Source organism: Stomoxys calcitrans, chromosome 3, assembly GCF_963082655.1.
Source record: "Stomoxys calcitrans chromosome 3, idStoCalc2.1, whole genome shotgun sequence".
NCBI classification, from domain to species: domain Eukaryota; kingdom Metazoa; phylum Arthropoda; class Insecta; order Diptera; family Muscidae; genus Stomoxys; species Stomoxys calcitrans.
The window spans coordinates 7806324-7828561 of record NC_081554.1 but is presented as its reverse complement, the minus strand read 5'-3'; the positions used below and the strand labels follow the sequence as shown (position 1 = coordinate 7828561).

General features: G+C 39.3%; 1 long non-coding RNA gene across 1 annotated transcript; it reads left to right on the top strand.

The window, feature by feature from the left end:
- Positions 1 to 1288: 1288 nt before the first annotated feature.
- LOC106091995 (uncharacterized) lies at positions 1289 to 1884 on the top strand. Its single transcript, XR_001222078.2, has 2 exons — positions 1289 to 1366; positions 1425 to 1884. It is a non-coding gene; the product is annotated as an uncharacterized LOC106091995 (long non-coding RNA).
- Positions 1885 to 22238: the final 20354 nt, after the last annotated feature.

The following is a 22238-nucleotide window of genomic DNA, read 5'->3' as shown; positions in this document are numbered from 1 at the left end:
AGTGGCTCAAGATGTCAAGATCCCAGATCGGTTTATATGGCAGCTATATCGGGTTATGTACCGATTTGCGCCATATCAAGCACAGTAGTTGGAAGTCATAACAAAACTCCTCATGCAAAATTTCAGCCAAATCGGGTGAGAAATGCGCCCTCTAGCGGCTCAAGAAGTCAAGATCTTAGATCGGTTTATATGGTAGCTTTACCAGGTTAAGAACCAATTTAAGCCATATCGAGCACAGTTGTTGGAAGTCATAACAAAACTCCTCATGCAAAATTTCAGCCAAATCGGGTGAGAAATGCGCCCTCTAGCGGCTCAAGAAATCAAGATCCAAGATCAGTTTATATGGCAACTATACCAGGTTATGAATCGATTTTAACCATACTTAGCACAGTTGTGATACCATAACACCGCGTGCAAAATTTCAGTTAAATCGGACGAAAATTGCGCCCTCTAGAGGCTCAAGAAGTCAAGACCCAAGATCGGTTTATATGGCAGCTACATCAAAACGCGGACCGATCTACACTAATGAGAAGTATTTGTGCAAAATTTCAAGCGGCTAGCTTTATTCCTTCGAAAGTAAGAGTGCGGACGGACAGACGGAGGGACTGACAGACGGACGGACGGACAGACGGACGGACAGACGGACAGAAAGACAGACGGACAGACGGAGGGACTGACAGACGGACGGACGGACAGACGGACGGACAGACGGACAGAAAGACAAACGGACAGACAGGCGGACGGACGGATAGACGGATGGACAGACGAACGGACAGACGGGCGTACAGACGGACGGGCAGACGGACGGACAGACGGGCAGACAGACGGACGGGCAGACAGACGGACGGACAGACGGGTGGACAGTCGGACGGACAGACGGACGGACAGACAGACGGACGGACAGACGGACGGACAGACGGACGGACAGACGGACGGACAGACGGACGGACAGACGGACGGACAGACGGACGGACAGACGGACGGACAGACGGACGGACAGATGGACGGACAGACGGACGGACAGACGGACGGACAGACGGATGGACAGACGGACGGACAGACGGACGGACAGACCGACGGACAGACGGACGGACAGACGGACGGACAGACGGACGGACATGGCTAGTCTGTGAATTTAGTGACAATACGATGAACAACATTAACAAAAAAAAACTTTAGGTCCCGTAAAAAGTCCCTTGATGCTCCTAGCCCTCCTAATAACTCTTTTATTGAAATCCTACATCAATTTTTCTAACCCTGCCTACTTTTTCCCTTGCTACTGCTTCTTCATAGGTGTGGTCTGTTTTTTAACTACGCTCCTTCAAAATCCCTTTCTTCCCCCACCCAAGATTTTAACACACTGCAGGTAGTTGTGAACAAATGTTTAAACAAATTCTTGTTAATTATTCTCCATGCATTTACAGGCCGCCGCTTGCACACCTCTACAATGGTTTTGTAAACAGATATCTTGGTCCGTCCTTCCGTCCGTTAGTCCGTCCATCAAATTGAAAACCAAGATCACAAGATTCACTTGAAATACTTGAAAAACATGCAACCGCCATTTGTCATTACTCACTGTGATTTAAGATGTTCTAAAGGTGGGATGGTGGGAGCTGTGGTGGTCGGTGTTGTCGGTGTTGGTGTCGGTCGGTCGCTGTTCAGTGAGGCCAAATTAATATGCAACACCGATATGAATCATGGAAAACATACCAGTAGTCAGCAGCCAAGCAGCAATCAGCCATCTAGCCAACCAGTCAGCCAAATGGCCAATCTTAAAAGTTCTCAGGGAAGTCACATCATAAACGAGAATTATTTGTAATCTCTCATAGAATTTTTAAATAAATGTTTCTTTCTAAGTATTAACACAATGGATAACTTGGAAAATTGTTCATCATTCATTTGATATGTTCGGGTTCAAAAGGCCAAACTGCATGCAATATGAAACAAGTAAAAAGGCATTAAGATTGGACGGGGCGAACTTTGGATAGCCTCTATCTCGCATATCTGTATATTAAGCACATTCCTCATTAATCACTCAGTTCAGATGTCGAAGGGCCTAAGACGACTCACGGTGATACGATTCAGCGAAATGCTCTAGTTGAAGCGACATCTGTTCTTCAACAACAAAACATACTCCACAGCGCCATCTGCAGAATGTATTCTCCTCAGTAGTGAAGCTGATGCCACTCATTTCACTGCTGCAGAAAAATTTTGATGACATTTGTCAACTTGAGACCAAGCATTGTAATGAGAAAGGAACACCAAGCCTCTTCCAATGCTCCACATTGCCATGTCCGTCCGTATGTCCATCTGTTGAAATCACGATAGCCGACGAACACGTAAAGCTAGCCGCGTGAAATTTTGCACAGATACTTTTTATTGATGTAGGTTGGGGGATTGCAAATCGGCCATATCGGTTCAGATTTCGTCAAGCCGCAATTTTTGTCCAATTTGGCTGAAATTTTGCATGCGGTTTTCTGTTATGACTTTCAACAACTGTACCAGGAACGGTCCAAGTTGGTCTATAAACTGATACAGCTGCCATATAAACCGATCTCCCGATTTGACTTCTTGAGCCACTGGAAGCCGCATTTTTTGTCCGATTTGGCTGAAATGATGCATGAAGTGTTTCGTTGTGACTTCCAACAACTGTGCAAAGTACGGCCCGAATCGGTCTATAACCTGATATAGCTCCCATATAAACCGATCTCCCGATTTAACTTCTTGAGCCCTTACAAGCCTCACGATTTGTCCGATTTGGGTGAAATGATGCATGTAGTGTTTTTTAGGACTTCCAATAACTGTGCCAAGTACGGTCCAAGTTGGTCTATAACCTGATATAGCTCCCATATAAACCGATCTCCCGATTTGACTTCTTGAGCCACTGGAAGCCGCATTTTTTGTCCGATTTGGCTGAAATTTTGCATGCGGTGTTCTGGTACGACTTCCAACAACTGTGACAAATACGGTTCAAATCAATCTACAACCTGATATAGCTCCCATGTAAACCGGTCTCTCAATCGTTCTTGTTCGGTTCCTAGGAGCTTTAAATTTTGCTGGTTTAACAGAAGTTTGGTATGTAGAATAAAATTATCCTATTCAACTAAATTTATTTTTATAAATTTTTAGCAGGGTCCATGGTGGTGGGTACCTATGATTCGGCCCTTAGCACTCTTTTACTTGTTTTTATACCCCCCACCATAGGATGGGGGTATACTAATTTCGTCATTCTGTTTGTAACTACTCGAAATATTCGTTTGAGACCCCTTAAAGTATATATATTCTTGATCGTCGAGACTTTTTATGACGACCTAGCCATGTCCATCCGTCGGTCCGTAAGTCGGTCCGTCCGTCCGTCTGTTTTGCGAAAGCACTCTAACTTCCGAAGGAGTAAAGTTAGCCGCTTGAAATTTTGCACAAATAATTCTTATTAGTGTAGGTCGGTTGGGATTGTAAATGGGCCATATCGGTCCATGTTTTGATATAGCTGCCCTATAAACCGATCGTGGATCTTGACCTCTTCAGCCTCTAGAGGGCGCAATTCTTATCCGATTGGAATGAAATTTTGCACGACGTGTTTTGTTATCATACCCAACAACTGTGCCAAGTATGATTTAAATCGGTCAATAACCTGATATAGCTGCCCTATAAACCGATCTTGGGTCTTGACCTCTTCAGCCTCTAGAGGGCGCAATTTTTATTCGATTGAAATGAAATTTTGCACGGCGTGTTTCGCTTTGATTTCCAACAACTGTGCCAAGTATGGTTCAAATCGGTCAATAACCTGATATAGCTGCCTTATAAACCGATCTTGGGTCTTGACTTCTTCAGCCTCTAGAGGGCGCAATTCTTATCCGATTGGAATGAAATTTTGCACAAAGTATTTTACTATGATATCTAAGAACTGCGCTACAGTGTGGCGCAAATCAATACATAACGTGATATAGCTGCCATAAAAAACCCATCTGGGATTTTGACTTCTTGAGCCTCTAGAGGGCGCAGTTATTATCCAATTTGGCTGAAATTTTGAACATCGGCTTCTCTCATGTTCAATATGGTCTGAATCGATCTATAACTTGATACATCTCCCATATACTCCGATCTTCCGATTTTGCTTCTTAAGCCCCTACAAGGTGCAATTCTTATCCGAATGGCTGAAATATTACCCAAAGACTTCTACAATGTTTAGCATTCAATTCATCTATGGTCCGAATCGGACTACAACTTGACAGAGCTTCAATAGCATAACAGCTCTTATTCATTATTCTTTGTTTGCCCGTAAAGAGATACCGTGCAAGAAACTTGACAAATGCGATCCATGGTGGAGGGTATATAAGATTCGGCCCGGCCGAACTTAGCACGCTTTTATTTGTTTTTGTATAAATCTGCAATCTCCAGATTTGTACTTCTGATTTCGTTTGATATAAAGGTGAAAGGAAATTAACAATAGTATTGATATTATCGATATTATCATTACAAATATGGAATGTTGCGATTATCGATAGTTTGCCAGCTCTGCTTTTTTCTCGATATAACTGGGATGAGATTAACTTTCGAAAGCTTCGTACTTCTCTAGTAAGTCTTAACCAGCCAGGCTTTTCCAAACCAATTAAATTGTCGATTTTCTTTGGATGCTGGTTTAATCATGCATGCGTTTGTTGCTGTAACCCATCATTATCCTGGAAGGATTTACTACCACATCAGCGGTGTATTAATAAACTTTGATTTTTCGATTTTTCTTTAATCGAAATGTCAAACATTTGTTTATTTTATCGATAAATATGACTTTTGACGCAGTCACAAAGTTTGTAATCGAGCTCCACAAGACATTCAATGGCCATTTAATTATAATGATTATAAAGGGGAACCCTTTGAATCATGTCATACTTACATACATTGCTTGTGCTACTGACACACCTGCTCTTAATGCATGACATGGGGAGATTTAGTTAGTTTCACTTGAGTTTCGTGGTTAATTATATATTTTATAAATCAACCTAGAACAGGTTGTTTTATAAGAAAATGCGATGCGATGCGATGTTTTTCCCAAGCTATTTTCCATTGCTATTCTCCGCCTTTCTTTTGTAATGCCAACCCTAATTTTGTATCGCCCACTTGCAAGTGACGTGACATGATTTCTCATGACAACTACCGGCAGCCGATTAGACAAGACATGCAATTTCAGATAAACGGCCAAAACGAATAAAGTAAATTGGAGCTATATTGGCAATATGGGGGGGGCAAGGTATTGTCCGATGATTATCTGTAGGTAAGACAAAGTCTGGGGCATTAAGTTGTAGAACTTTTCTATAGAGACTAAGAATCTGGAAGATTAGTTTAAACTTATTTTTATACCCACCACCAAAGGATGGGGGTATATTCATTTTGTCATTCCGTTTGCAACACATCGAAATATCCATTTCCGACCTTATAAAGTATATATATTATTGATCAGCGGGAAAAATCTAAGACGATCTAGCCATGTCCGTCCTTTTGTCTGTTGAAATCACGCTACAGTCTTAAACCAGTAAGGAAAGGCAAAAGTTGGAGCGGAGCCGACTATATAGTACCCTACATCTACCCCACAATCATAATTTCGGGCAATATATGAATATATATGTATATGAGAGTTATATCCAAATCTGAACCGACTTTTCAACAGCTCGTTTGAAATTTTATATGACTACGGCCATTTAAATACAAATCGAGCGATACATATATATGGGAGCTATATCTAAATCTGAACCGATTTTGATGAAATCTTGCAGATATGTTAAATTCGGTAACAAAACAACTCGTGCCAAATTTTCTGCAGATCGGATGAAAATTGCAGTTATTGCGGCCATTTAAGTGCAAATCGGGCGATACATATATATGGGAGCTATAGCTAAATCTGTACCGATTTTGATGAAATCTTACAAATAAGTTAAATTCAGTGGCAAAACAGTTCGTGCCTAATTTTGTGCAGATCGGTTGAAAATTGTGGCTACTACGGCCATTTAAGTGTAAATCGGCGATAGATATATATATGGGAGCTATATCTAAATCTGAACCGATTTTTATGAAATCTTGCAGATATGTTAAGTTCAGTAAAAAAACAATCCGTGCCAAATTTTGTGCAGATCGGCTGAAAATTGCAGTTACTGCGGCCATTTAAGTGCAAATCGGGCGATACATATATATGGGAGCTATATCTAAATCTGAACCGATTTTGATGAATTTTTGCAGATATGTTAAATTTAGTGGGAAAACAGTTCGTGTCCAATTTTGTGCAGATCGGTTGAAAATTTTAGCTACTACAGCCATTTAAGTGCAAATCGGGCGATACATATATATGGGAGCTATATCTAAATCTGAACCGATTTTTACCTTAAACAATAGCGTTCGTCCTTGGGCTACAAAAGTGATATGAGCAAATTTTCGTGATGATTGGACAACAAATTCGACCTGCACTTTGATTACAAGAATACATGGACTGACAGACGGACATGGCTAAATCGAGTCAGAAAGTGATTCTGAGTCGATCGGTACACTTATCAATGGGTCTAGCTCTACTTCTTCTTAGCGTTGCAAACAAATGCACAAATCTATAATACCCTGTACCACAATGGTGGAGTAGGATATAAAATTAGAGATATTGAGCTGAAACTTTGTAGAGATTCTTTTTTCGTCCATAAGGAGGTTAAGTTCGAAGATGGGCAATATCGGACTATATCTTGATATAGCCCCCATATAGACCGATCCGCCGATTTAAGGTCTATAAGTCATATAAAAGCTACATTTATTTACGGATTTCGCTGAAATTTGGGACAATGAGTTGTGCTGGGCCATTCGACTTTCTTCTTCAATTTGGCCCCGATCAGTCCAGATTTGGATATAGCTGCCGTGTAGACCGATCTCTCGATTTAAGGTTTTGGGTTCATAAAAGGTGCATTTATTGTCCGATTTAGCCAAAATTTGGTACAGTGAGTGTTGTTAGGCCCTTCAGCATCCCACTTCATTTTGGCCTAGACCGGTCCAGATTTGGATATAGCTGCCATATACACCGATCTCTCGATATAAGGTTTTGGGTCCATAAAAGGTGCATTTATTGTCCGATTTTGCCAAAATTTGGTACAGTGAGTTGTAATAGGGTCTTCGACATCCTTCTTGAATTTGGCTCAGATGGGTCCAGATTTGGATATAGCTGCCATATAGACCAATCTCTCGATTTATTGTTTTGGGCCCATAAAATGCGTATTTTTTGTCCGATTTGGCCGAAATTTAAGACAGTGAGTTGTGTTTGGGCTTTCGGTGCCCCTCTTCAATTTGGCCCAGATCGGTCCAGATTTAGATATAGCTGCCATATAGAGCGATCTCTCAATTTATGGTTTTGGGCCCATAATATTCGAATTTTCTGTCCGATGTCGCCGAAATTTGCGAGAGTGAGTTGTGTTAGGCCTTTCGACATCCTTCTTCAATTTGGCCCAGATCAGTGCAGATTTGAATATAGCTGCCATATAGACCAATCTCTCGATTTATGGTTTTGGACCCATAAAAGGCGCATTTATTGTCCGGTTTAGCCGAAATTTAAGACAGTGAGTTGTGTTTGGGTCTTCGATGCCCCTCTTCAATTTGGCCCAGATCGGTCCAGATTTGAATATAGCTGCCATATAGACCGATCTCCCGATTTCTGGTTTAGGGCCCATAAAAGACGCATTTATTGGCCGATTTCACCGAAATTTGGGATAGTGAGTTGTGTTAGGCCCTTCTACATCCCTCTTCAATTTGGCCCAGATCGGTCCAGATTTGGATATAGCTGCCATATAGATCGATCTTTTCATTTAAAGTCTCGGCATTGCCGGACTTAATGCAATTTTTGGTTTAAAATTTCGGCATTTTTTATTTTATTTAAATTAATTTCGTTATGTTTTTCCATTGTTGTAAATGGAATTTTTTGTTATTTCTGATTTTTTATCTCTGCTATGGAAAATTGATTAATACCTCACTCTTGTTCATGCATTCATTGGCTCATTTGGCTGTCATGTTTATTAGGTTATCGATTATGAGCACTCTAATTTATTATCGATAATTTTTATTATGATTACATATGTCTAATTTTTATTAAATAATAATTACCCTTTACATTCATATGACAATTTACACGATCATCATAATCAATTTTCAATGACGATGACAAGCTACTGAATTTTTGAAAGACTTGGTCAATGAAGGGGAAAAAGTTGGTGTGTATCGAAACGCCAGCGTTGCCGCCTACTACAGACGACAAGTAGGAAGCCCATGGCAAAGATGTCTTATGCTAATTAACAAACTGAGATTCAATCTTGGTTAATTCTTGTTTTTTTTTTTCTAAGAATCTTTAGCAACTATTATGGAAAACACACCACCACCAGGGAAACATCAGTTGAGCGGTCTTACACTGTCTCATTCCGGGCTTTGATTCTAGAGAGTTTTCGCTGTTGTTGTTGTTGTTGTTGGCAGCATGATAAAGCAGGAAGTTATAAATTTATTGATGCTTGAATGCTTAGACTGCTGCTTGAATAGTTCAATTTATTCCAATGCACATCATCGCCATTACCATCACTACTACCAACATCGCAACGATGTAGTCTCTATGTGAGGCCACCAACATTTATCCCTTGGTGTGCCGCCATATATACATGATGTCGCAACTTGCTTAGAGGGCGCTTGCTTGCGTTTATTTTATGGGTTTACGCTATTTTGGAATTTCTACAGCCATCCCGAGTGTGACACCGTCACATCCAAACGTCTTCTATGCCAATCCCTAGCTCTGGCAACTGGAAAATACACCAAAGTGGAAAAAAAACAATAACAACTTCAAGGTGACCAAGATGTACGAGCACACCATTTATACCCTACACCAGCACTGTGGTACAGGGTATTAAAAGTTTGTGCAATTGTTTGCAACGCCACAAGGGAGAAGAGCCCATTGAAAATTATACAGATAGACTCAGAATCATTATACGCTACACCACTACTATGGTACAGGGTATTATAGATTTGTGCATTTGTTTGCAACAATAAGAAGGAGAAGAGCTATACCCCAACGATTGGTATACGGATAGGCTTAGAATCACTTCCTGATTCGATTAAGCCATGTCCATCTGTCCGTCTGTCTGTCTGTCCATGTATCTTTGTAATCAAGGTACAGGTCGCATTTGTTGTCCGATTTTCACAAAATTTTGCATAAGTATCTTTTTTGGTCCAAGGACAAACGCTATTGATTTTGAAAGAAATCGGTCCAGATTTAGATATAGCTCCCATATATATCTTTCATCCGATATGCCCTTTTAAAGCTGTAGAAGGCACAATTTTGGTCCGATCTTTACAAAATTTGGCACGAAGTGCTTTTTGTGACGACCCAATATATGTGCAAAATTTCATATAAATCGGTTCAGATTTAGATATAGCTCCCATATATCGCTTTCGTTCGATTTGACCTATTAAGGCTTTAGAAGGCTCAATTTTGATCTGATCTTTACAAAATTTGGCACGAAGTGCTTTTTGTTACGTCCCAATATGTGTGCCAAATTTCATCATAATCGGTTCAGATTTATATATAGCTCCGATATATATTTTTCATCCGATATGGCCTTTTAAGGATGTAGAAGCCACAATTTTGGTCTGATCTTTACACATATGAGGACGTTTTATTCAACGTCCTCATATGTGTGCAAAGTTTCATGAAAGTCGGTCCAGATTTAGATATAGTTCCCATATATATTTCTCATCTGATATGGCCTTTTAAAGCTGTACGAGCCACAATTTCTGTCCGATATTTACAAAATTTGGCATGGGCCGTTTTATTTAACGTCCTCGTATGTGTGCAAAGTTTCATCTAAATCGGTTCAGATTTATATATAGCTCCCATATATATTTTTCATCCGATATGGCCTTTTAAGGCTGTAGAAGGCACAATTTTGGTCCGATCTTTACAAAATTTGGCATGGAGCGTTCCATTCAACGTCCTCATATGTGTGCAAAGTTCCATAAAAATCGGTCTAGATTTATATATAGCTCCCATATATATTTTTAATCCGATATGGCCTTTTAAGGCTGTAGAAGGCACAATTTAAGTCCAATCTTTACAAAATTTGGCATGGGCCGTTTTATTCAACGTCCTCATATGTGTGCAAAGTTTCATCTAAATCGGTTCAGATTTAGATATAGCTCCCATACATATTTTTCATCCGATATGGCCTTTTAAGGCTTTAGAAGCCACAATTTTGGTGCGATCTCTACCAAATTTGGCACGAAGTACTTTTTGTGACGTTTCAATATGTGTGCAAAGTTCCATGAAAGTCGGTCCAGATTTAGATATAGCTCCCATATATATTTTTGATCCGATATGGTCTTTTAAGGCTGCAAGCGGCACAATTTCTGTACGATATTTACAAAATTTGGCATGGAGCGTTTTATTCAACGTCCTCATATGTGTGCAAAGTTTCATGAAAGTCGGTCCAGATTTAGATATAGCTCCCATGTATATCTTTCATCCGATATGCCCTTTTAAAGCTGTACGAGCCACAATTTTGGTCCAATCTTTACAAAATTTGGCATAGGCCGTTTTATTCAACTTCCTCATATGTATGCAAATTTCCATAAAAATCGGTTCAGATTTAGATATAGCTCCCATATATATGTATCGCCCAATTTGCACTTAAATGGCTGTAGTTACTACAATTTTCAACCGATTTGCACAAAATTTTGCACAAATTGTTTTGTTACTGATCTTAACATATCCCAAAAATTTCATCAAAATCGGTTCAGATTTAGATATAGCTCTCATTTATATGTGTCGCCCGATTTGCACTTAAATAGCCGTTGTAGCTACAATGTTCAACCTAACTGCCCCAAAATTTGGCATTGGATCTGTTCCAAAAGAGTCGGTTCACAAATAATGGTAGGGTTGGTGTAGGGTATTATAAAGTCGGCTCCACCTGACTTTAGCCTTTCCTTACTGTTTTTTTTTTGTTCTTATTGGAATCGTCATGAGCACATTTTTATGGAAAACACACATTTTTAACGATTATTTGTGGTTGAAGTTAGTGCTGTTGTTGTTAGTGCTTCGTTTGAATTCTTTGAGCATTAAAATTTTCCTTATTGGCACATGCCGTTGCCAATAGGGAAAAGGAGATCTCATTAGTTTGCAGGCCTTAATTCGGATGCATGAACAAAGGAAAGGAGGTATTAAGTGAATGCCAACCTGCAATCAAGATAAAAATTAGATTTTTGATGTAACAATAGGTCAGTTCGCTTACTTTTCCATTAAAAATTTTGGAGGAGAGTAAGCACAGCCTGACTCTCTTTTGTTATTAACTTGATTTAAACAGCTGGTTTCATAAAAAAGCAGCTTGGTGCTGCAAATTTCTGCTGGGAAAAAATCTCCAATAGATCATTGCAAGCTCTCAATTACCAAACTCTCAAAATTTTGCTAGCTCTCACGCACTCTCCGAACAACTTCCAGTAACAATTTATGCAAATTTGAGTACGCGAACTTATAAAATTTTAAACTATGACTAACACTACGATATATACCGAGCCCTGACCTTTAAAAATATATAAGTATTGTATATTAATATAGAAGAGGTGAGTTTCCTATTTTAATTTGAAATCGATAATTCTCGGCCATAACCATCTTCTCTTTAAATTTTGCACTTATAATGCAAACGGGTGAAAGTTTTATACTTCAAGCAAGTTCTTCAGTGCCTCAGCTCCGCAAGCAGGTCTGCAAGCGTTGCTGGATATACCCCATATTGGGGAATGTACGGAACTGCGCCGATAAGGTCACGCTAAGGCTGAGGGAGCTCCTCATGCCGAAGGAGGACAGATGCGGCCACAGTTATATTATGGATACCGTGGGTAGAAAGAGGAAGTTCTCTGACTACCTGTCATCGGTACTGATTGGGATAGGGACATTCGGGACTCGTTTTCCCGTGAGGGATGAATGGAGGGCGAATGTTATGTTTGATAAAGATGAGAGCTCGATCTTCACTGATGGCTCCAAGATGGAGTCAGGGACTTGTTTGGGGCTCAATATCGATGTGTCTCTGAGATTGCCGAACGATTGTACGGTCTGTTCTATTGCAGTAGCCGCAAGCGAAATTCTGATAAGGCATTTACCGCCCTTAAAACTCAGGTTTTATGTGGACTGTTTGGCGGTGTTCACTGCCCTGGATGAAGACGGTGAGATCGAGTTGTGTGCCAGATTGTTTGAAGTCCCTGGATAGGCTCCGAGTCCACGATGTGACGCTGATAAAGGTTCCCGGACGTGAAGGGATTCCAAATGAGAGGGCGGACGTCTGCGCTGGGCGAACCAGTCGCCGGTCTTGCCTACATGCCATTTGTCCAGCTACTGAACATAGTAAGGGAGGTGGCCAGAGCAGCGTCAGTGGCAAGATAGAACTCGACGGCAGAGTTGGCAAAATATCGATGGCACGGTCGAATGAATGAGCCAGCAGAGGTTCGTCTGCGCTGGGCGAACCAGTCGCCGGTCTTGCCTACGTGTCATTTGTCCAGCTTATCAACATATTAGAGCAGATGGTCAGAGCAGTGTCGGTAGCAAGATGGGACTCAACGATAGAGCTGGCAAAATATTGATGGCACTGTCGATACTACTGATATTTTTTTTGTCGATTTATAGTTTTCCTATCTATACTATCGGCAAAGCTTAATTTTTTGCAAAATTTAACAAAACCATGCTATCCGACACTGAATGATTCCTATTAGATACATAGCGCCTATAGAGGGCGCAATTTGCATGCGATTGGGCTAAAATATTGTTCAATGATTTCTCTCATGACTTCCAACTGATTTTAATTAAATTTGGTTTATTCGGTCTTGCATTGACCGTTTGAAATATAGGTCATGGAAAATTAACGAAAGTGTTAATAGAAATATCGAATGTTGCTATTATCGATAGATTGCCAGCTCTTCTGTCATCGGTAAAAAGTCGCTGTGTACCTTAACAGGTGTCATAACCGGACACTGTACTACAGGCCGCGTGATGACGCTCATTGGAATACCGCACAATGCTTCGGCTGGAGTTGTCTTGATGAGGATGAGAAGCAAACTATCGAGCACTTGCTCTGTTCAAGTGCTCTGCAGGTACACAGCCTCTCTTTTCTGGGAAGGCGATTGTTCTGCGATCTGAGTGATCTTGAGAACGTACCTATGGGCGGTCTCCTGAGATTTGTGGACGGTCGGTATATCCGCTTTGGCTGAAATTGAGCATGCCTTGTTTGGTTGTGACTACCAACAACTGTGTCAAGTACGGACCAAATCGGTCTATAATCTGTTATAGCTCCCATATTAACCGATTTCCCGATTTGACTTCTTGGGTCCTTACAAGCCGGAATATTTGTCCGATTTGGCTGAAATTTTGCATGTGATGTTCTGTTACGACTTCCAAAAACTGTGCCAAATACGCTCCAAATCAGTTTAAAACCTCATATAGCTGCTATATACACCGGTCTCCGGATCATCCTTATTTGGTTCCTAGAAGCTTTAATTTTTGCTGAAGTCTTGATGGAGAAATCGTCGAACAGTGGTGATAGAAATTCCCATAGCAGCTGTGTGTTTGCGAGCCGAAGAAAGCACAACGGACAGCCTTAATCTTTCGATATTTTCCATTTCGAAGTCCATTTCTGGGTTTAGCGACACCTCCATACTACAGAAATGTGTTAATCCACAATAGAATCGAATTACGGTCAGAAACGAGTCTGTGAGGAGGAATTTCAAAGCGAGCGTGGAAGACACAAAACTTAGCAACAAGTAAGCAACCCTTAGAAAAGAAGCCCTCGACGTCGAAGGCCCGCTGCTCCCAGAAACAGAGCATGATGGCAAGTGACTGGAGAGAGAAACAAACTTTGGGACTTTCTCCTCCATATAAGCCTCCTCTCGACTCCCTCCCTGCTCAACTCACCGCTCTGCAGTATTTTCAAATAAGTAAGGTTCACTGGTGCACCCTGTATATACACCACATATCCTTTCTGCCCTACAAAGCAAATAAACCACCCACATTCCTTTTTCACCACTACTGATTCCACCGCACTAACTGTATAGTTTTACCAAAATACCTTAACCATTTCATAGATTTGCTTTTCTTAACATTCTTACACACTTTACATTTCTCTCTCTCTCTCTCACTCTCTACATCTTTCTTTTACTCTGATCTAATACAGCCATATCACATCACAAATTTATGTTATTCTTAACATTTGGCGACTCTCTCTCTCTCACTCGCTTAATCAAATCACTCACTCAATGGCTTCATGTAACGGATCTTTTTTTTATGGTACAATGGCACTTACATGCATACAACATGAATTGTTGTTGGTAAAAAAATCGGTTCTCGGCTTCAATGAAAATCGATAAGTGTATTTTGAATATAAATTGCATCATACTAAGACCAAAGTTTTGGCCGATGTGGATCATTTGCTTATGCTCGCCAAATTACTAGTTATTGATATAACAATTAGCTAAAATTACACATTCTTTAGACATTTTGATATGTTCAATCCAAACTCTAATGAAGGAAATGTTGTTAGGTCTTTTCATTGCTAATATGTAAACAAGAAAAAAATGTTAACAAGTTCTATATCGAATTGCATGTTTTTATGGCCACTTAACACTCACCACCATTGGCATATTTGTGGTATTCGTCATTGTTGAAGTATTTCATTTAAACATAGAAGAATTTAACTCAGGAAATCATATTTCACTTGATGACTACAAGAAAACATTTTATGGTTATTTAAGTGCAGCAAATTCATTCTTTGTTGACATAACGTTTTGTATTTGTTAATAAATAAATTTGTTTATAACAAACATGAGACATTAGAAAAAACAAATTATCCTATACAGGAAAAAGGCAATTTTTAATTGTTTAAGTTATCTAAAAACACAAATTTTTGGAAAACCGAAATGGGCAAATTTTAATTTTTTAAGGAATCAATCGTATGACTTGGGTGGAAGAATCCAAAAAAGGGATTATAATTTTCGTTGCAATGGTTCTTCATTCTACACTCCGTTTTTTATAATACTAGAAATGTCCTTCTAAAACCAAAGTTATAACATTGAGTAGATAATTATCGATTCTGAACAACTGTATATCGACTTGATAAAAACACTACGCCTGCAAACTTTCATGCAAATCCTTTCAAATCATTTGCAAATCCCTAACAATCAAAACCCATCAGGGGGAAGAAAAACATATGCCAGTAGTATGATAAACTCACCAAAGCTGATTCATTGTTCCTCAATGTCATAACATCATGGTTTAGGAGGGGAATATTTTAATGAGTCATTTATGGGTCAGCGAAGTTAGTCTGGAGGGGGGCGGGTGGGTTTGCTACAAGCATAACTCACTCATTCTGTTTAATGGCTGCACTTAGTCTTAAACTGATTGTGAGTTGAAGATTTGAACATTGTATTAGAATTTTCTCACGAAACGCCCACAATCTTCTCAGCCATCAAGTGAGACAAGGCAATGCAAACGAACAAACGACAATCTGACCGAGTAACCAGGGTTGTAACCTTAAACCTGATCTGCATGCCAATGAAACGAAAAATCAAAACAAATCGCATCGAATCGCAATGAATTGAAACAAATACTAACAAGCCAGAGTAAGAGAGAGAGAGAGAGGGAGAGATGCAGCAAGAGGGAGATATAGTATTAACAGTATCATTACAGCTTTAATTGTATGCAAGCCAGTATGCGACTGGATGATGATAATGATGGCAGAGATAACCAACCCCATACACCTCTCCTTACTGCATATCACATGCGGACAGAAAGGGAGGTTACCACATTGCCACATCTGGCCATGATCGTAACATTGCTGTCATCCATGTAAACATCAAAACAAAAAACACCGAAAAAAAAACAACCTTCCTTCCTTTACAAGTCAAACATGTGTTTGTTACAACAACAAAACATGCACAATTTACAAGAACATACAAATCAATTTGCTTACACTGCGTATGTATGTATGCGTGTATGCCTTCAGCGAGTGAGTGTTTGCACTACCACATCATTTGTATGAGTAATGAGTATAAAAATCACTCGTATGGCTATGGATTATCGAAGAACTTCTGCCATGAACTACCAATCTCTGGTGCTGAAAGGGGTCACAACAGTTGCACTTACATGTGAGTCACGGTTTCTTTGGGTATATAGACGATCACTATGGATATTGGCCATAAAATAAGGAGCTTGAAATTATTTAATATCTATAAAAATTTATAAAATTCAATTTAAAATGAAAAATAAGAGAAATTTTAATTTTTACTATCCCTTAATTAACACAGCCACCAATTACATTGATAAAGTTACCGTCTTTGTACGTCTACGTGTGTGTGGATTACAAAAAGTCAAATTCATGTTGTCCCAACAACATTTAAAATTTCATTTCCGTCAAAGAATTTCGATGGTTATTGTATACTATGGGATATTAATCAAATTCATTGTATTCTAAGTTTAACAAAAATAACAACAATTAAGTAACGATTTGGCATCTAGAATCGTGAAAAGAGAATAAAACATTCTCACGTGTTTCAATTACAAATTACATTTAAACACTTTGAACTTGAAAATTCATTGGCATTTGTAACCGCTCGGCCCCTCGGAGAGTGTTAGTGTTTAAGTTAATTTTGTTTTCCATTCCACTTTGGCATGAAGGCAACTTCATGCCATAATCCCCACTGACTGACAATTGACATTTTATGTCATTCAATTGTTCGAGCAGACCCCACCATACATTTGCCATCAAAGAAAATTGGCTTGTCTATCCATGTGCAGTGGAAATATTCCCAGCAGAAGATTGCTCGAAATGATAGAGTAATTATCGGTGGTTAAGGCGAGCGTTAATGCCTCCAGTCACAAGACTTCAATGTTTCATGCGCTAAAATATTTCCATACTTTAGCAACGATTGTCTTTTGCAAATACGTCAAGGGGGATTACAAATTATGTTCTTTATATTGAAGCTTTGGCAAATGCAAAGGTTTGAAATTTATTTCCAGGGGAATCTGGGATTCTTCATTGGAATCTATGATACCTAAGGAAAACTGAGATTTCTTGATGAATCTGATATTCGTTTAGGAATCTGTTATTCTTTTAGGAATATTGGATTCCTTTAGGAGTCTTGGATTCCTTTAGGAATCTGGGATTCCTTTAGGAATCTGGGATTCCTTTAGGTATCTGGGATTCCTTTAGGAATCTGGGATTCCTTTAGGAATCTGGGATTCCTTTAGGAATCTGGGATTCCTTTAGGAATCTGAGATTCCTTTAGGAATCTGGGATTCCTTTAGGAATCTGGGATTCCTTTAGGAATCTGGGATTCCTTTAGGAATCTGGGATTCCTTTAGGAATCTGGGATTCCTTTAGGAATCTGGAATTCTTTTAGGAATCTGGGATTCCTTTAGGAATCTGGGATTCCTTTAGGAATCTGGGATTCCTTTAGGAATCTGGGAATCCTTTAGGAATCTGGGATTCCTTTAGGAATCTGGGATTCCTTTAGGAATCTGGGATTCCTTTAGGAATCTGGGATTCCTTTAGGAATCTGGGATTCCTTTAGGAATCTGGGATTCCTTTAGGAATCTGGGATTCCTTTAGGAATCTGGGATTCCTTTAGGAATCTGGGATTCCTTTAGGAATCTGGGATTCCTTTAGGAATCTGGGATTCCTTTAGGAATCTGGGATTCCTTTAGGAATCTGGGATTCCTTTAGGAATCTGGGATTCCTTTAGGAATCTGGGATTCCTTTAGGAATCTGGGATTCCTTTAGGAATCTGGGATTCCTTTAGGAATCTGGGATTCCTTTAGGAATCTGGGATTCCTTTAGGAATCTGGGATTCCTTTAGGAATCTGGGATTCCTTTAGGAATCTGGGATTCCTTTAGGAATCTGGGTTTCCTTTAGGAATCTGGGTTTCCTTTAGGAATCTGGGATTCCTTTAGGAATCTGGGATTCCTTTAGGAATCTGGGATTCCTTTAGGAATCTGGGATTCCTTTAGGAATCTGGGATTCCTTTAGGAATCTGGGATTCCTTTATGAATCTGGGATTCCTTTAGGAATCTGGGATTCCTTTAGGAATCTGGGATTCCTTTGGGAATCTTGGATTCCTTTAGGAATCTGGGATTCCTTTAGGAATCTGGGATTCCTTTAGGAATCTGGGATTCCTTTAGGAATCTGGGATTCCTTTAGGAATCTGGGATTCCTTTAGGAATCTGGGATTCCTTTAGGAATCTGGGATTCCTTTAGGAATCTGGGATTCCTATAGGAATCTGGGATTCCTTTAGGAATCTGGGATTCCTTTAGGAATCTTGGATTCCTTTAGGAATCTTGGATTCCTTTAGGAATCTTGGATTCCTTTAGGAATCTTGGATTCCTTTAGGGATTCCTAATCCTTTAGGGATTCCTAATCCTTTAGGGATTCCTAAAGGAATCCAAGATTCCTAAAGGAATCCAAGATTCCTAAAGGAATCCAAGATTCCTAAAGGAATCCAAGATTCCTAAAGGAATCCCAGATTCCTAAAGGAATCCCAGATTCCTAAAGGAATCCCAGATTCCTAAAGGAATCCCAGATTCCTAAAGGAATCCCAGATTCCTAAAGGAATCCCAGATTCCTAAAGGAATCCCAGATTCCTTAAGGAATCCCAGATTCCTAATCCCAGATTATATTCTTTTAGGAATCTTGGATTCCTAAAAGAATCTTGGATTCCTTTAGGAATCTTAGATTCCTTTAGGAATCTTGGATTCCTTTAGGAATCTTGGTTTCCTTTAGGAATCTTGGATTCCTTTAGGAATCTTGAATTCCTTTAGGAATCTTGGATTCCTTTAGGAATCTTGGATTCCTTTAGGAATCTTGGATTCCTTTAGGAATCTTGGATTCCTTTAGGAATCTTGGATTCCTTTAGGAATCTTGGATTCTTTTAGGAATCTTGGATTCCTTTAGGAATCTTGGATTCCTTTAGGAATCTTGGATTCCTTTAGGAATCTTGGATTCCTTTAGGAATCTTGGATTCCTTTAGGAATCTTGGATTCCTTTAGGAATCTTGGATTCCTTTAGGAATCTTGGATTCCTTTAGGAATCTTGGATTCCTTTAGGAATCTTGGATTCCTTTAGGAATCTTGGATTCCTTTAGGAATCTTGGATTCCTTTAGGAATCTTGGATTCCTTTAGGAATCTTGGATTCCTTTAGGAATATTGGATTCCTTTAGGAATCTTGGATTCCTTTAGGAATCTTGGATTCCTTTAGGAATCTTGGATTCCTTTAGGAATCTTGGATTCCTTTAGGAATCTTGGATTCCTTTAGGAATCTTGGATTCCTTTAGGAATCCCTTCCTTTTGAAATCCCTTTAGGAATTAATGATTCCTTTTGGGAATCTGGGAATCCTTTAGGAATGCGGATTGTAGGATTATTTTGGGAATATAGGATTCCTTAAGAAATATTGGATTTCTTTGGAAATCTGAAATTTCTTTGGTAATCTGGGTTTCCGTTGGGAATATAGGATCCCATTGGGATTTTCGGATTCTTTAGGTAGTCTGGGATTTAGGAATGGCGGATTCCTTTCGGAATAGCGGGTTACTTTCGGTGTTGCTTATTTGCTTTTTTAAGTCCCTGTTTCCTTTGGGGTCAGGGATTCATTTAAGGATCCTGGATTCCCTTTTGAGTCTGGGATTTCTTTGGTAACCTGATATTTCTTTGGTTGTCTGAGATTCCTTTGAGAATCTGGGACTCCTTTGGGAAAAATATATTTCTTTGTGAATATGGAATTTCTTTATGTAACTGAGATTCCCTTGAGAGTATCTGACTCCTTTGTGATTTATTTGTGAATCTGGGACTCCTTTCTGAAAAGGATCTTTCTTTCGGATCTGAAATCCAATTAGGAATTTGGATTTCTGTTCTTTAAAAGTTTGGGATTCCTTTAGAAATCTTCGACTCTTTAAAGAATCTTCAGTTTTTAAACCCTTTGGGATTTCTTTAGGAATGTTTTGCAGTTGATTACTTTGTTTCTCCATTTTTATACCCACCACCATCGGATAGGGAGTATATTCATTAAGTTATTCCGTTTGCAACACATCGAAATATCAATTTCCGACCCTACAAAATATATACATTTCGGATCCTCGTAAAATTTTAGGATGATTTAACTATGTCCGTGTGTCTGTCCGTCCGTCTGTTGTAATCACTCTAAAGCCTTAAAAAATTGAGATATTGAGCTGAAACTTTGCACAGATACGTCTTTTTGATGCACGCTGGTTAAGTTCTTGAACGGGCCAAATCGGACCATATTTGGATATAGCTGCTATATAGACCGATTTTCCGATAAAGGGTATAATGCCCATAAAAACTTTACTTTTCATCCGATTAACCTTAAATTTGAAACAGTGAGTAGTTTAAGGCTTCCCGACAGCTGACCAAAATATGGATTAGATAAGGATATAGACCGATCTCCCTATAAAGGGTCTGAAGGTAATAAAAGTTTTATTTATTACCCGATTTCGCTGAAATTTAAAACAGTGGGTTATTTTAAGCCTCCCGACATATGACCTAAATATGGTTCAGATCGGACTATATTTAGATATAGCTGCCATATACACCGATCTTCCGATAAAGGGTCTGAAGGCCATCAAAGCTTTATTTTTTATCCTATTTCGCTGAAATGTGAAACAATGAGTTTTTCTAAGCCTCTCGATATCCGACCTTAATATGGTTCAGATGGGCTTATAATTGGATATATCTGCCAAAAAGACAAATATGTTGTTCTACAAAATTCTCAATTTCCGCGTCGAATTTAAGTGCTTAAGTTATCCAATTTTCACCGGATTGTGACGAAATGTGATTTACATATATACCCGAGGTGGTGGGTATACAAAATTCGGCCCGGCCGAACTTAATGCCTTTTTACTTGTTTTAATTCTTAATAACAATCTTAAGTACCATGTTTCGTGACCTTACTCTGCCTCATTTGGGACACTGCGTTTGGTATTACATCAACTTTCCATTTCGTCACATTTTTGGTCAAGTCATGCCTCTACAAATCAAAAATTTCACTCGGTACTTGAGATGCATTTACATAATTATTGCCATACAAACCATCACCAACTGCATAATTTCCTCCATGCCTTCGTCCGTCGGCATTGGCATAAAAATGGCAAAACAGTTGAAACGTTTTATTAACAACTCCACCCAATTGCATAAATGGATGCACCTTAGCAGATTCTTCAGAAATTATTCGTGCTAATGCTTAAATGAGGGGAAACATAACTTTAGTAAATTGAGGCTTAAACGACAAGAAAAAAATAGTCACTCCCAAAAAGCGTCATCTGCCGTCTGTAATCTCAAACGTGCTGGTGCATGCGTAAATGGGTGTCGCTGCATACATTTGGCACTTCTGTCCTCAACAACAAAAAACCGAAATTAAGCATTGGTGACGTTGATAATGACGCCAGCTATTTATCATTGCATAATAGGCTGAACAGGGTGAGCAGAGTGTAGGGAGAAAAATGTCCCTGCATAACGATGAGTGATGTTTCTTTTCACTTTTTCGACTCATTTCTGGGTTTTTTTTTAGTTTTATTTTGAATTTATTTTTATTTGCATTCGATCATCTTTAGACGGCATCCTCATCAGTTCGAGGTAGCCACTTGATTCATTTCAATCACATAAGTGTTGGTTTGGGGCAGGGGTTTGGCCGGTAGACTGATCGCTGCCATGCGAACACTACCAATGATGTGGGAGGGTATTACGCTTCATAAATTTCAAAAATTTACTTTAATTTTGATTGCAGGCACGCTTTTGTATTTACGATAGCGATGACAATAATTATGACGATGGCGATGAGCGCTGATGGTATCAGGAACTCATTGGATGAAATAAAACTCCTTGGATACAGGGTATTATAACTTTTTGCATTTGTATGCAACGCTAGGAAGTAGAATAACTAGACCCATTGATAAGTATATCGATCGGCTTAGAATTGCCAAAGCCACGATAAACCTAAAATGTAAGGATTGCAAGGAATCGAATGCCCAACATTTACAAAAATTTTCTGATTTACTCGCGATTTTGCCCCACTATACATAATTCAAGATTTCAGTTGCCACAAAAAACCGTCCATGCCTGAACACTTCTTTCTTGATTCGTAGTTGTGAAAAGATCAAATTGTGTGTGTGTGTGTGTTTGTGTGAGTATCATCTAACATCAACTAAA